We start from the raw sequence: 13992 nt of genomic DNA, 5'->3' as shown, positions 1-13992 counted from the left end.
TTAAGTGATCTCTAATTCTTATTTGGGATATAGTATATAGTAACAGCCAACCAATAAAGAGCAGCACCTTCACTACCTAAAGCCCAATCTTCATGCACCTCTCTTGGTGCATTGTTTCTGGCACACTAAACTATGATGGGTTCTCAGCTACACACTGCCTGTCTCTGGCACACTTTTGTCCTGGACCACTTTCCAAACAATTCAGGCACAGCTTGGGAAGTAGAATGGGTGAGGTCTACCACTAGGTGGCTGAAATGTGGCCACCCTGCGCTAATGGCTGAGGTGAGTTTGTAGCATAGACACATCCGTGGTTCATCTCAGACACAGAGAATGGACCTCGGGACCACAGTGTGCCTGATAATCTCACAGGCATAGCTGGCCTGCTCGTGTACCCATCATCATATTCGGTGGCAGTGGGAAGAAGAATATTGCAGGTGCCCCTGTGATTTGTGCTAACCTGACAAAGCTGGAGGTAAGACGGAGGAAGTGGTCACCTCAGAAGCACTTCTGAGCCTACTGCTCTAGCCAGAACTTCTGCTTCATCCCTTCAACACTCCTTTCTTTTTATTTCCCTTTGTCTGTTCCACTTGTTAGCTTCCACATAGAAGAATTATGTCACTTCAAAAGAAAGCGTATGGCTCTGGCTTTATGCAAAGTGCTGAGCCTTCTTGCCTACTCTCCATGACTTCTTTTCCAGACACTAAGTTGAAATCTGACAGCAAAGGGATCACATTAACTTTTAAATGTTCAGTGTCCCATTTCTCACCCTGTAGCTGAGAAGACTACCCGATAGACAGTGAAGCTGAGTTTAATAAATTCATGCTTGAAGTCATACATGTGAATAACACTACATTTTTTGTCAAATATACTGAAGGTGTCATATTTGAAGTTGGTTTATAGAACAAGCTGACTACCAAGTTCATGCCACACAAAGACTGGTGATCTTTAAAAGCCTAATTAAAATTTTCAACTCGTTCATGTGTAAAATTCTGCTTCCAGACAACTTCCATAACTCTGGTAGTCAGTCCAGCTGTTCCTACATAAAAGAGAAATGCACGTAACTCAGACATATTTTCTCCCAAAACTTGGTTTCTGTAGAGCATATTGTAATGCCAGGAGGCAATTTATTATCTTGTCAGTGTTGATGCTTTCCCACACTTGTTTGATACATTTAAGTCGTTGCATTATATTTGGTATGCCACATATCATGTGTTATTAAGTAGTCACCATTGACCTCAGTTTCAAATCAGACTTATTACCATGCTTACCTCTATTACCAAATTGAATTCACATGATTTGGTTTTCTACAAAGCTGTAAAGACTGGGTTTAATTGGCACCTTTGAAGATGTGCAGAGCAGTCTGGTTCTCCTGCAAAAATTCATATCAGTATGATTGTTTAAGAAGTTACAGTATTTAGGATACTCCATGTACTTATAGCACCACTTTTGATATTAATAAACACTGCTAAGTGTTTATTAATATCTGAGCTCTGTACATGAAATACTGACGGTTTCATTTATCAACTGATTGAGTAACCCCTAACATCAACAGACACATTTCCACTGTCCTCAAGAGGTGTTGGGTAATGGGACAGGAATCCGAATATAGAGAGAAAATATAGCTTCTTGTATCAAAGGTACAGATCAGTCGGTTGTAAAGACTGTGGGGAAAAGAAAAAAGAAACAACCTCGTAAAACAAAAAAACAGGTATAATTAGCATTACAGAAGTTCAGACTCTTTCTACAGCATCAAACATTAAACAGCGTCAAAGCCAGATCAACCATACCGTCCAATATAGAGAATTTAGCAGACTGATAGTTTGAAGGGTGAATAATTTTTTCTTACAATTGCTCTTGTAAATTAAACAAATCCTTGATATTTAAATTGCTCTGAAAAATACTAACATCTCCCCAGAACTAAAGGCCAGCTCAAGACGCTATGCTGTTTCATCATCCCCACTGCTGCCTGTGCTCCAGTCTCCTCTTCTTCAAGCCACCTCACAGAAACCCATGCTATAATAATAGGTATGGATAACAGATTCATTTCAGGTCCTAACACTCCTGAGTTTAAAGATCCTATATAGAAGTCTAGGAAATCTCTGAAAGGCATTATTTGCCAATAAATGTCAACATATAAGCTGTTCTGAAGGATTATTTTCCCCGTGGACTACATAACAGCTTGAAAAAAAAAGGGGGAGGGAGGGGAGGAAGGGGGGGGGGGGGTGAACCAAACAAAATTAGCATGTGAAAAGCTAATTATTGACCTAATATCTAAAGAAAAATGCTCAGTTTAGTCTAGCACTTCATTACCATCTACCAGATGTACATTTATGCAGTGCAGGCCCATGTAGTCGAGTCATAGTGAACATAAACCTTCCAGTGAACCTAGCTCAATATACTAATGCTAGGAACTCCTTAGAATTGGATGTTGAGATTCTCTCATTTTAGCAATTGCTTTGCCTTTATACTCATTTTTCCTAATGGAAATACTTTTTAATTAATTCTTCTTAAACTTCTTAACTAATTATTGATCTCTAACTCATACTCTGGATACTCAGAAGAATAGTTAGTGCTGTTATTACCAGGACTTATTCAAGTAACTAGCAAAACAGAGTGATATTTATGGCAGTTGCTGCTCGTACAATAAAACAAGCAGGTTATCTTCCCTTTTTTGCCCATGCCAGAGCCAAGCTTAGCTGTGCTACTGTTGCCAGGCTGAAAAATGGGTATGGTGGTGGCAGCTGCAGGTAGGTGGAAGACAGTCTTCTCCCAGAAGCACCAATCCCTCTTTGGTTTCTGTTGCTTTCTGGCACTAGCACATACCAAAGCTAGCTCTTCAGACTTGCTCCCCAGCTCCCCCCACACTCATTAGAGTCTGCAGCAAGTCAGCCTCATCTGTTTGGACAGCTAAGATTACCTACACTGCTGGGAAAGATCTACTACCAAAGGTTAGTAAGGGTATTCATGTCAATTAATGAGCAATATTTAGAATAAATGTGTGATTTACTTCATTAATAGTGCTTCCAGATTATTTACAAACCTCTTTTATTGAGTATACAACCCCTTCAGCTGTATAATCTGCAGTTTTGATGTTTTCTGCCTTGATTCCAAATGCCAACATTTTCCAGACTGCCCCACTTTTCCCATGACTGCTCACCTCTATCAGTACACCTTTTAAAATGTCAGGGAGTTGCCATTCAAAGCTTTTTTGTATGGTCTTGGTTCTTTTTTTCTCTTTTTCCTTTGGAGATTTATATTCCAGCTATGTATGTCACCATGAAGCATATCAGGGTGCTGTACACTGCTGCTGGGATAACAGTACCACCTGACTCCAGCAAAATAACAGGGAATATTCAAGATGCTTTTCTGACCTCTTTCAGACTCGTGACTCTTACAAATATCCAGGAGAAAAAACTAAAGAGGAGGTAAAAAAAAAAAAAAAAAAAAAAAAAAAAAAGTGGGTATTAGTGCATTTTCTCACAAATGGAACCACATGTAGTAGGAAAACCTCATTGGTGGCAGAGTATACAAACGGGAAATGCTAATTCCACTATGATACTCTACTCTATGGCACCCACATCCAGTTCCTGGGTAACAGCTGCCAGACCAAGCAGCAGGCTGAACCTCACAGCAGTGTCTTCTGCATCAAGAACCATTGGTAACTAGAATCACAGAATGGGTTAGGTTAGAAGGCACCTCAGGAGGTCATCTGGTCTGAGCTCCAGTTCAGGCAGTATCATACAGAGCCCGCTGTCGCTTCCTTATGTGAAAGACTCCAAGGAAGGGCTTTTGAAGGTCACTGTGACCCATCTGCTTCATCTCTGCATTAGATGAGGATCACTGTTTGCTAGATGAGACCATAGCCTCCCTTAGTTTGATGGTGCTATCAGAGCTATTGAGTAGGGTCAGTCTCTATCAAACATTCAGATTGGTTTGATCTATAAAGAGTAGCAAATGTTTTCAGTACCAAACAAATGTTTTCACTAACAATACAAGCCAGGGAATGAAATAATTGAGTGCAGCCCTGCCAAGAAACACCTGGGGGTACTACTGGTAGATGGAAAGCTGGACATGAGCCACCAATGTGCCCTTGCAGTTCAGAAAGCCAAAACTATCTTGGGCTGCATCCAAAGAAGTGTGGCCAGCAGGTAAAGGGAGGTGATCCTGCCCCTCCATTCTGTGTTTGTGAGGCTTCGTCTGGAGTATTGCATCAGGATGTGGAGTCCTCAGTACAGGAGAGACATAGGCCTGCTGGAGCACAACAAGAGGATCAAAAATGATCCAAGGGATGGAACACCTCTCCTATGAGAACAGGCTGAGAGAACTGGGGCTGAAGCCAGGAGAAGAGAAGGCTCCACAGTAACCTGATAGTGACCTTTAGTGTCTAAGGGGGAGCTACAGGATCAAGGGGAGATGGTTTCAAGCTTAAAGAGGGTAGATTTAGGTTGGATATAAGGAAAAAGTCTTTTACAGTGAGGGTGGTGAGACACTGGAACAGAGAGCTGGTGGATGCCCCGTGCCTGAAGGCTATCAAGATGAGGCTGGATCAAAACCTGGGCAACCTGATCTTGCTGTAGATGTCCCCATTCATTTCAGGGGAGTTGGACTAGATGGCCTTTAAAGGTTCTTTCCAAATCTAAGGATTCTATGATTCAGGGATTGTTGGGACATGTTATTACAAATTATGTCATTTTAGTTTGCCATTCTGGTCCTCTTTAAAAGACGACATTGGAACAAGCTATACAAATACTGTTCTGAAGTTGTTTCAGTTCAGAGAATTTCTACTTAGAGATAATATTTACCTCTTCTCCCTTTCTTCTTTTTCATGTAAGTAGCATAAATTATGTTTTCATTATTATTTTAAACAGCAGGGTCTGAAAATGAAAGATGAGGTTGAAACATAGAAATCTATAAATATACAGATATTTATATATATATAATGTATATATATAATATATAAATATATCTATAAATGGATTTTGATGCTCTGGGTAATTTTTAATAACAAGAGTCAACCTGTTTCAAGAGATTTTCTACACTGCCAGTTATGTTGGCAGTGTTGGGGACTGTACATTTCTGCAGTTTCTACTACCCGAGCCAAAATGCACTTAGAACTACTTCAATCTTTACTTGCTGGCTTCCAAGTGCTTTTATTAATCGCTCTGACTCTCCCTGCTGAGAGCACAGGGGCTCTCCCTCTTTGGCTTTCAAATGTTGCTTCATGATCGAATTTTCCAAACAGGCAAGCAGTTGATGTAAGCTTTGAACATTCATGAGCGGGAAATCACAGGGAAGGATGGTGTGTTCAGCTGCCTTCTCATGCAGCGTGCCCAACTTCCCAAAATAATAATTGCACTCTTATTCAGAGCATTCTCTAGTATACTTTCCTATTTTCCTTTTGAAAACAGTATGGATAAATTCTCACTTCTGAAGAATCTGAGCTCTGGGGAATTATACTATTATGAGTTTATTTACTGACATTATTTCTACAACATTTACTTGATAAGAAAAATATATTAATCTTGTAAAAATACAGGGCATGAGGTTAAAGTAGTATGGAAATACAAAGCACATACATGAGAAAAAAAATTAATAGGGCCAAACTCAGTCAACACACAGTGATACTGCAGGGTGATTAAATGTTCTATTGCAAATTGTTTCTGAGATTAGGGCCATTAAATTGTCTGATATTTATGCTTTTATTATTATTATTATTATTATTATTATTATTATTTTTTCCCATTAAGTAGACCGCCATCTTCAGCCGATGTAAAACCCTACAGAAGCCCTCTTCTAGAGAGTCTGGAGAGGTCTATGAAAAACAGTTTTAATCAGATGTAGCTGTTTGCTGTCCTCTTTTTCTCATGGGAACTGAAGCACAGAGATGACAAAGCTTCCCAAGGGCAGGCAGGAGGCTGTCTGAGAAAGCAGAAATGTCCCAGTGTTGCTTGCTTGTTGAGTGCCCTAGCCATGAGCTCAAGCTTCTATTTAAGACAGTCATGAAGCAAAAAGCAGTAGTGCAGTGATGTGCACTATTCTCAGCAGCCCCTTACAAAGCTTGCACGGACAAGCAGCCACAGAAACTTTATTTCAGCTTGGCCAGGCCTTTTAAATGGAAATGAGTTCTTCAGCCTCCACTATTAATGGTGGAGCATCCGTTCTTGCCAATCTGTACGCCTTGTTCGATATAGCTTGTGTTAAATTGCCCCCTAGAGGAGACAAAACGGGTACAGCAGAATGACCAAAGCGAAGCGTGCAGCAAGGATCTTCCAAAAGAGCAGCAGAACTTGTGCCGAGGTGGCACGTTATTTTTTCAGTAAGTCAGGAAGGAATCCACTTTGACCAACAACACTTTGTTGCGTTTCTCTTCAAGGGCATAAAAATAACGTATTGTAAAACGAAACACTGTAGTTTCAAGATTAGGAGGCAAGTCTTCAAAGATCAAAGGTAACGGTCTGCTTTTCAGTCAGAGTGGCACTCCACCTATAATTAGCTTTAATGAGAAGAGGATGAGTTTTTCGTCAGAAACGGATTGTGGCTGATCAGACTTGACTCTTACTGTTGTTTCAAATCCTTTCAATTCTGAGATACACTTTAAAGCTTTAATGTATCTCCTACCACACTTAATGGGTAGGCAGCTTTTGCAAAAGAGATGCCCTAGAAAACAGAACTCATTAGTTGTTGCAACTCTTTGTTCTTGCAACAGGAATCTGATCAGATTCATTTTGTTGTTTGCTTTCTGATTAATGAAAAGCTGTCTTTAAATCCAAGCTAATGGTTACATAGACTTTTCCTCCATTGCTGAGTCTGACTACTAACGTTAAAAAGAATATCATAGAGTTATGCATCTTAAGGTGAAAATTTTGTATCTGTTGTGATAAGGATCATCTGCTTTCATTAAAACAGGGCAGAGCATTATAGGCTCTTGTAACAACACCTTTCCCCTCCTCCCCCCCAAAAAGATGTATATATGCATATTATCACATAAGCTAAAATAATGCTTCAGTTATATTTTCTAGTCTTTAGTCTTTAAATGAAATATTTTGGGAAAAAAGAGTCTGGTAGCTACAGCTGTCAACATGGGAGGAGGGGAAAGGAACAAAACTTGGCTGTTTTACCAAAATAACAGCATCAAATGATTGCAGATGCAAACAGAGAAATGAGAGGAAGCTAGAGAAACCTAAGGTTTCTGATGTGATATAGCAACATAAGAAATTAACTGGCTAACCTTTCAACCTTCCTCAGGCTTCTTCTCTGCCCCTCTGATGGATGTTGCTTCCCCCAAGGCAAGGGAATGTGACACACTCTTAGTCAGTTTCCAAATTGCTATAAATTTCCATATTCGCATACAGCTATTCCTCTTTCAATATATCTTAACATAATGGGCTGAAAGCACTGGAGCTTCAGGAAAAACATGATGAATGGTTTGGATGTCCTTTTGTACAAGAAAGGAAAAGCAACGGGAACGGCAGTGGTGCCCATTTTGTAAGTTTCTTCTATGCTACATTTTAAAAATTGAAGTAACAGAGCTAATCACAGCATTTATTTCAGTGTGCACGTATCCAGCTCTCTCTGTACTTGTAAACACACCCCACTAGGGCTTACGGATTTATGTCTCTGCATTTTGCTTAAGTATTTTCCAGCCTGATCTTCAACCCAAGATAAGCCATCCTTGCTCCAAGCTTTCCCCTCAGTCTCTGGGGTCAGGGATTAGTTGCAACTAAGTTGTGCTGTCACAGCGTTTGGGAACAAAGACCCATTCTAAATTGCACGCACACATTGTCATCTATCTTGTGATGCATGAGGACTGTGTAACAGTTTGACAGGAGCATTTCTGGAATTGTATCTCTCTGCTGCCTATAGTGCTAGGGACAATGTATTATCATGGGCATGGGGGAAAAAAATGAGCTAAGGAATACGTTTAACAAAGCATTAACATATAACAGTAACATCAAATCAATGGGAGCTACTATAGAAAATACATAAAGAAATGCCATCCATTTAGACAAATCCATGACTTTACTGCAAAGTTTCCACACAGGCTAATTTAAGCAAGAACATTATATTGCAAAGGTTGAGTTGAGATCTATTTGACATGTTTTAGATAAACATTTCCTTTTAGGAACACGTTTGTTGGTTCCTAGCATTCAGCAATATGAGCACCCTTTGCAACTAATGCGAATGCTTTTGTCACAAAGTACTCTGTCTGTTTTTGTTAGTGTGCTAGAGTGAAAGTAGCCATGGCACAGCAACTCACTGCTATCCTTCACACTCATACCAGGTTTTTAAAGATAATTTAATATACTGATATTTGGTGTTCTTTAAATTCTTTAACCAAAAGAGCTATGAAAACACGGTGAAACTGTGGGAAGGAACATGGAGGATCCGGAGATATTGTAATGAGAGGGAAGAGGCTTTGTGAGATGCACATTTGCAAAAAACTAATCTTCAGTAGTTCCACTGGTTATGATGAAGAGTCTCACGCTGTGTTTCTGGCTCCTGTAGTTTTCTGTCAGTCTTGAAAATATGGACAGGATGCCCGGCTGTCTGATGCTGTAGCCCTACACCACGGCATGGTGTGGGGCCAAATAGCTGCTTGTGTACCAGCCACACACCCCCACCACCTCAAGTTCAGCAGCGGTGACATTGGCAGAGAGCTGGAAGCTGCTTTGTGGTCTGGCCAGAAACTAAGCTTACCGTCTGGAAGGTCTGGCTGAGTCATGAGGTGATGGGAACACACTCCAATAGCAGGGAGAACAACATCCTACCATTAGTCTGGCTTTTGTCTATCATGAAATCAGAACTAATGTGTCCTCCACATTTCCCCACCAGAGGGACTCTGAATTACAGAAGTGCAGATCCTGCCTTTGTCTAAGCTAAGCATCAGGGAAGAAACTTGGCTTGTTGCTTGCAAGAAATACAGACATCTGTAATAACCAGGCACAACAAAAACATATCCCTCAAAAGAAAACAACCTACTCAAATTAAGCACAACTAGCCTTTTCCTGAAACCACTGGAGGATAACCCTACTACAGTGAGGGGATGCCCTTAAAGCAATGTAAAATGCAAGCACATAAGACATCAAGATTTGAGATTTCCTGTATGTATCAGTCCTTATTTGTATGATGGTCAGACCCAGAGAGGAATCAGCACAGCTTGTGTTCATCAACAACGTAAGAGACTGTGCCTTGAAAGGGACAGCACATTTGTCACTGCAGAGCAGCAGGGTTGCTGTAAATCATGTGGACTAACAAACCAGCCAGAAGCAATAACTCGTGAGTGCTCGGCATTTCTAGACCTATAAAGCAAATCTCTTTTGATGTCAGAGATAAGCTACATTCTATCACCTTTCCCTGAGGAAAATCAGAAAGGGCAGCAACAGGGGATATTCATTTATAGAAGCATCTCTGAAACAGATGTTGAGCAACTGACAACAGAAGGTGTTTGCACTGCATTTTGTAAACAATGTATAGAGCTGCATAAGAAATTAACGCATCACAGCTTGTAAACCAATGCGTATGCTTAGCTTACACAGAATAAGTGTGAAAGACTAAATCAGTTTACAGCCACTGTATTCTCCCAGTAGCAAACATACAAGTACTAAGCTATACGCTACTGCATAATGCTGGTGCTACTAGCTGGTATGTCTGCATCAGTGCCTGCTATAAAGTGTGAAATGATCTTGAGACATTGACATTTTAATTTAAAGTCTGTGCCATTAGAGGGTCCCAGGTAATGCTGGTCCCTACCTCGCAGGGGTTGAGGGGGCTGTGTGGTTGTCCTCATGTTTCCAGGGCAGATCGTCACAGATCAGAGAACTGTGAGATTTCAGACATCACTTTTGCAGCAAGAACGTACTCTTTCTTTGTTTTTCCTGTTACCTGCCACTGGTTTTGCCCAGCTCCAGGCCTGCATTTCTTTATTTGCCCACCAGGGACCTGCTGACAGCCGTGTGCACACTCCATTTCCAAGCTATGTTCCGATTTATCATACCGTGCCTCTCCTTCCTCAGTAAGCATCCCACTTTTCCACCTCTCAAGGCCTCTGCCATCATCAGAGCTCTGTTTCTCTGCACTGCATCATTGTGTTAGAGACATAAATATCTCACTTTAGATAGAATAACTGCTTGTTGCACTATCTGTACAGAACTGTGGTTGTACCACACAAAGACAAACAAGCAAAATAAATTAACCACAGACACATGATCGACTAAAGAAGTTGCTGCCACAGCTAAACAAAGTGAAACAAACCTACAGGCATGTCAAGAAAAGTTCAGACAGAGCAACAGATTGCAGCCCTACTGCCTCGCAATTCAGTACAAAGCTTATGGTCTGTACTAAGAAAAGCAATCCTGGGACACAAAGGTCAGGCTTATAGGCCTGATTCCTAGATCTGTAAGTCCCAAATTCTGTTTTTCTCTCTTCCCTCTCAAAAATAAATTTTCAAAAAAGAAAAATCTTCCTTCCCAGCCAAATAGATCAAACCACCACGGCTTAGTTTTGCTTCCATAACTGCTTCCTCCTGCCCCATGTCTGTTGAGAGTTCACCCAGTGCATCCCCCCATTTACCAGTAACATATTAGCCCAGCTCAGAGCTGGCACCTGAGCACCTGAAGGCTGTGTGCAAATTGTCTGTGTCTTGCAGAGATCTACAACAGTACTGAGGAGCTGGGAGGTTTTGAATAACATTCCACGATTGAGCTTTATGATATTTGGGTTCTGAAGCCATGGGTGTTCTGTTTGATTCAAGTACATGAAAAATCATGAGAAACTGTGCAGTTAAAATGGCACAGTGCGTGCAAACTAGTGCATGTGTTTTTGCCCCTTCCTTCCCATAATCGTGGAATCATAGAAAAGGCCTCTAAGATCACTGAGTCCAGCTGTCGATCTACCCCCACCGTGCCCACTAACCATGTCCCTCAGTGCCACACTCACACAGTTCTTGAACACCTTCAGGTGTAAATTTTTCCTGTTATTCAAAATGAACCTTCTCTGACAGGTTTTCCAGGTTTTGTCAAGGAATAAGTTATCCACTTGGTTTAATAACTGCTTTACATCTATGCGTGGGAATTAATAACTACGGGCTGCCCTTACCAGATCTACAGCCCAACACAGTGGTCCAAAATGCAGCATCAGTCCATTGGTTTGCTTGTGTTGAAAGCACCACACGTAGACACTGGATGTATGGGTCATGTCAGAAAGTTAGTATCACAAAGAGATTGTCCAAGTGTGGCAAGGCACAGTTCTGTGGCCACTGCAGAATCATCTAGCTCAGCAATGCAAGCACTTTCTGAAATGCTGTAATTACAGCAACCAGGGCTGACATTGGCGAGTTGGGATGATTTGTGATGAAGCAGAAAGGCATATCACTTGGCTAGAAGTCCCCAGCTGTCCTCATGCCCACACAGGAGATGTCCCAAAGAGAACTTGCTGTTCTCAGGGATGTCTCCATCACTCAGCATCCCATGGCACCGGGGACAATCTCTCTGCAGACACAGCAGACCCACCAGCTGTCTTCAAACCTGGATCTGTGCTGCAGAGAAACCAATAAAAAACAATTGCCATGAGAAACCTGCTGGCCAATTAAAGCCCCTTGGGCAATAAAAACTGTATTTTCTATGTTATGAATCTACTGAAGTTTACTGGCTGAGTAACCACTGAGTAAAGATTGTAGCCATAATTACTTACATCCCAAATCTTAAACTTTGCTATTTCTGATGTTAATAGAGAATGATAGAAAGGCTGCTTTATGCTCTTTGAATGCTGAATTCCCCAATAGCAGCTACAAAACACTTTAATGATGAAATACAACATTTTTTTTTTTTTTTTTATATTGCTTAATCTGGAGTAACTGATAAAATCTGCACTTTCTCTGAAACAAATACACTGACTGACTGATAGCAGAATCAGTCAGTATATCTTTAATCAAAAACATCTCACTTATCTTCTGAATGGGTAAAGGTAATGTTTTCATAGGCAATAAAGGTGATTTAACTTCTACTTAGAATTCTTGTTACTGCTCCGGGTGATTGGAGAGCTGAAATTATTGATTGTCCTCTAGCACTGCCTATGGGGAGACCCCAAGAAATGGTTTTACCTCACACTGTCTTCCTTGGCACATTGAGTAGAGATGGAGGGGAGCTGCCTGGTTGTGAATGCTTGCAGCCAGCAGGAAGTCTTTGTGAAGCTAATGTCATCTGGATGTAAATTATATAGCATATACTTACAGAGCATACTCTTACACACATATATTATGAAAATATAACTTATGCAAAATGTAAACGTATGATATACAGAACACTTTGTATGCAAAACAGCATAGAATATTCACTGTATTTTGCCGATCATTGTAATGAGATCTCTGCATCCTAACCTCAAAGCACAAATCCTTCAGCTTCTTGGAGTGTCTTACAGCACTGCACCACATGTTATCCTGTGAAACTCTTTTCTTGTGTGATATGGGGAACAATAAGTCAGATGCAAAAGCATGTCACATCCTTTTTTAGCAACTATTACATCTGGTTTTTCTTTCAGACTCCTTCTCACTCCTAGGACAATGTTCTCTACCAAGGCCAGAGCACTTCACAAAACCAAGAGCTGAGCCTCTTCTTTTGGCTGACTTGGTATCATTGCATGCAAAGCCCGACCAGCCAGGAGGCATTGACATTAATTGATAGGTAATTGTCAGGATTCCTATAGAGCTGGTTGATGGTCCTGTGCCTGTTAGTGTTCACGGTGCATTTCAACAAATGGACAATGTTGTCATTAATACAATTTAGTTTTTTGTTAGCCTTGAAGAGGTCAAGATGATCTTTGATGACCTGATTACCTACGATTCTGATTCTGTGATCTTTTCAGATCCCTTCCAAAGGAACTCTCCTCTCCTCCCCTCCCTTTCCCACCTCTCCCCTCCCTTCTCCCCTGTCCTATCCTGTCCTGTCTATGAAAAACAGATATTAAAAGCTTATAAAATTATTTCTTAGTTGTCTTGATTCAATGAATCAAAATGAAGAATTTGATTCAATGAATCAAAATGAAGAATTTCCAGTAATAATTGGTTTGCTTTTCCAAAACAACAGGGCTTATGCAATTGTCCCGAGTGGCTGATCTTTCCTCAATTCCCGTGCTTACTCACTGACCAATTTTAACCTAACTTGGTGTAGGATTATCATCTCCTGCTACATCCCAGCAAGTTTTCCTGGAATTTCCAGTCAGAGACCACAGCAGTACTTCTGTGAAGAAAATGCCAGCAACCGTCAGCCTTGTCAACCTGCAGCATAGACATCAATCAGTGCAGACATCCTGCCTGACCTGCCAGAGGATGTTGCATCACTGTCATAAGACAGCAGACTTTACTAAGAACTGGGTCTGTCTGCCATGAAGGAGTGGATGTGTGAGCCTCATCAACAGATATCCTATATAGCTATCCTCCTATTAGAATAGATATAAATAGTAGTAGGTAATTACAGTTAACAAATACTTGTAATAAATAAGTAATTTCTCATACACAGCCAGATTCACAACCTGTATATTATATTTCAAACAATTCTACAAGTGCTGTTCCAAGATTAACGCCTCCTATTTTATTATGTTGATCCATGATGCCAGAGGCAGATGGTAGTACGGCAGTAGAGGCTGAACTTTCCCCTCAGTACTCCATTACATTTGGTTGCCGTATGACAGATGGCAGGAGAGGGGCAGTTCTACAAAATAGTGTCAGTGCATTAAGTGTAAATGAAGCAAAGATTTGTCAATGAATTCCTCTGTGCAGAAAAAAAAATCACACCTGCTGACATCCACTGACTCCTGCTGAACACTTATGGAAACCCAACAGGGGTTGTGAGCACAGTGAGATGGTGGCTGATGCATTTCAGCACTGGTGATAGTGACAGTGGATCACCTCCTCTGGTGCAGATGTTTATGAGCACAGCAGGCAGGCTCTTGTCCATTGTGGAAGAAAATGCATAGCTAACAGTAATGACTATGTTGAAA

This window comes from Excalfactoria chinensis, chromosome 3 (genome assembly GCF_039878825.1).
Source record: "Excalfactoria chinensis isolate bCotChi1 chromosome 3, bCotChi1.hap2, whole genome shotgun sequence".
Classification (NCBI taxonomy): domain Eukaryota; kingdom Metazoa; phylum Chordata; class Aves; order Galliformes; family Phasianidae; genus Excalfactoria; species Excalfactoria chinensis.
This window is presented reverse-complemented; position numbering follows the sequence as displayed.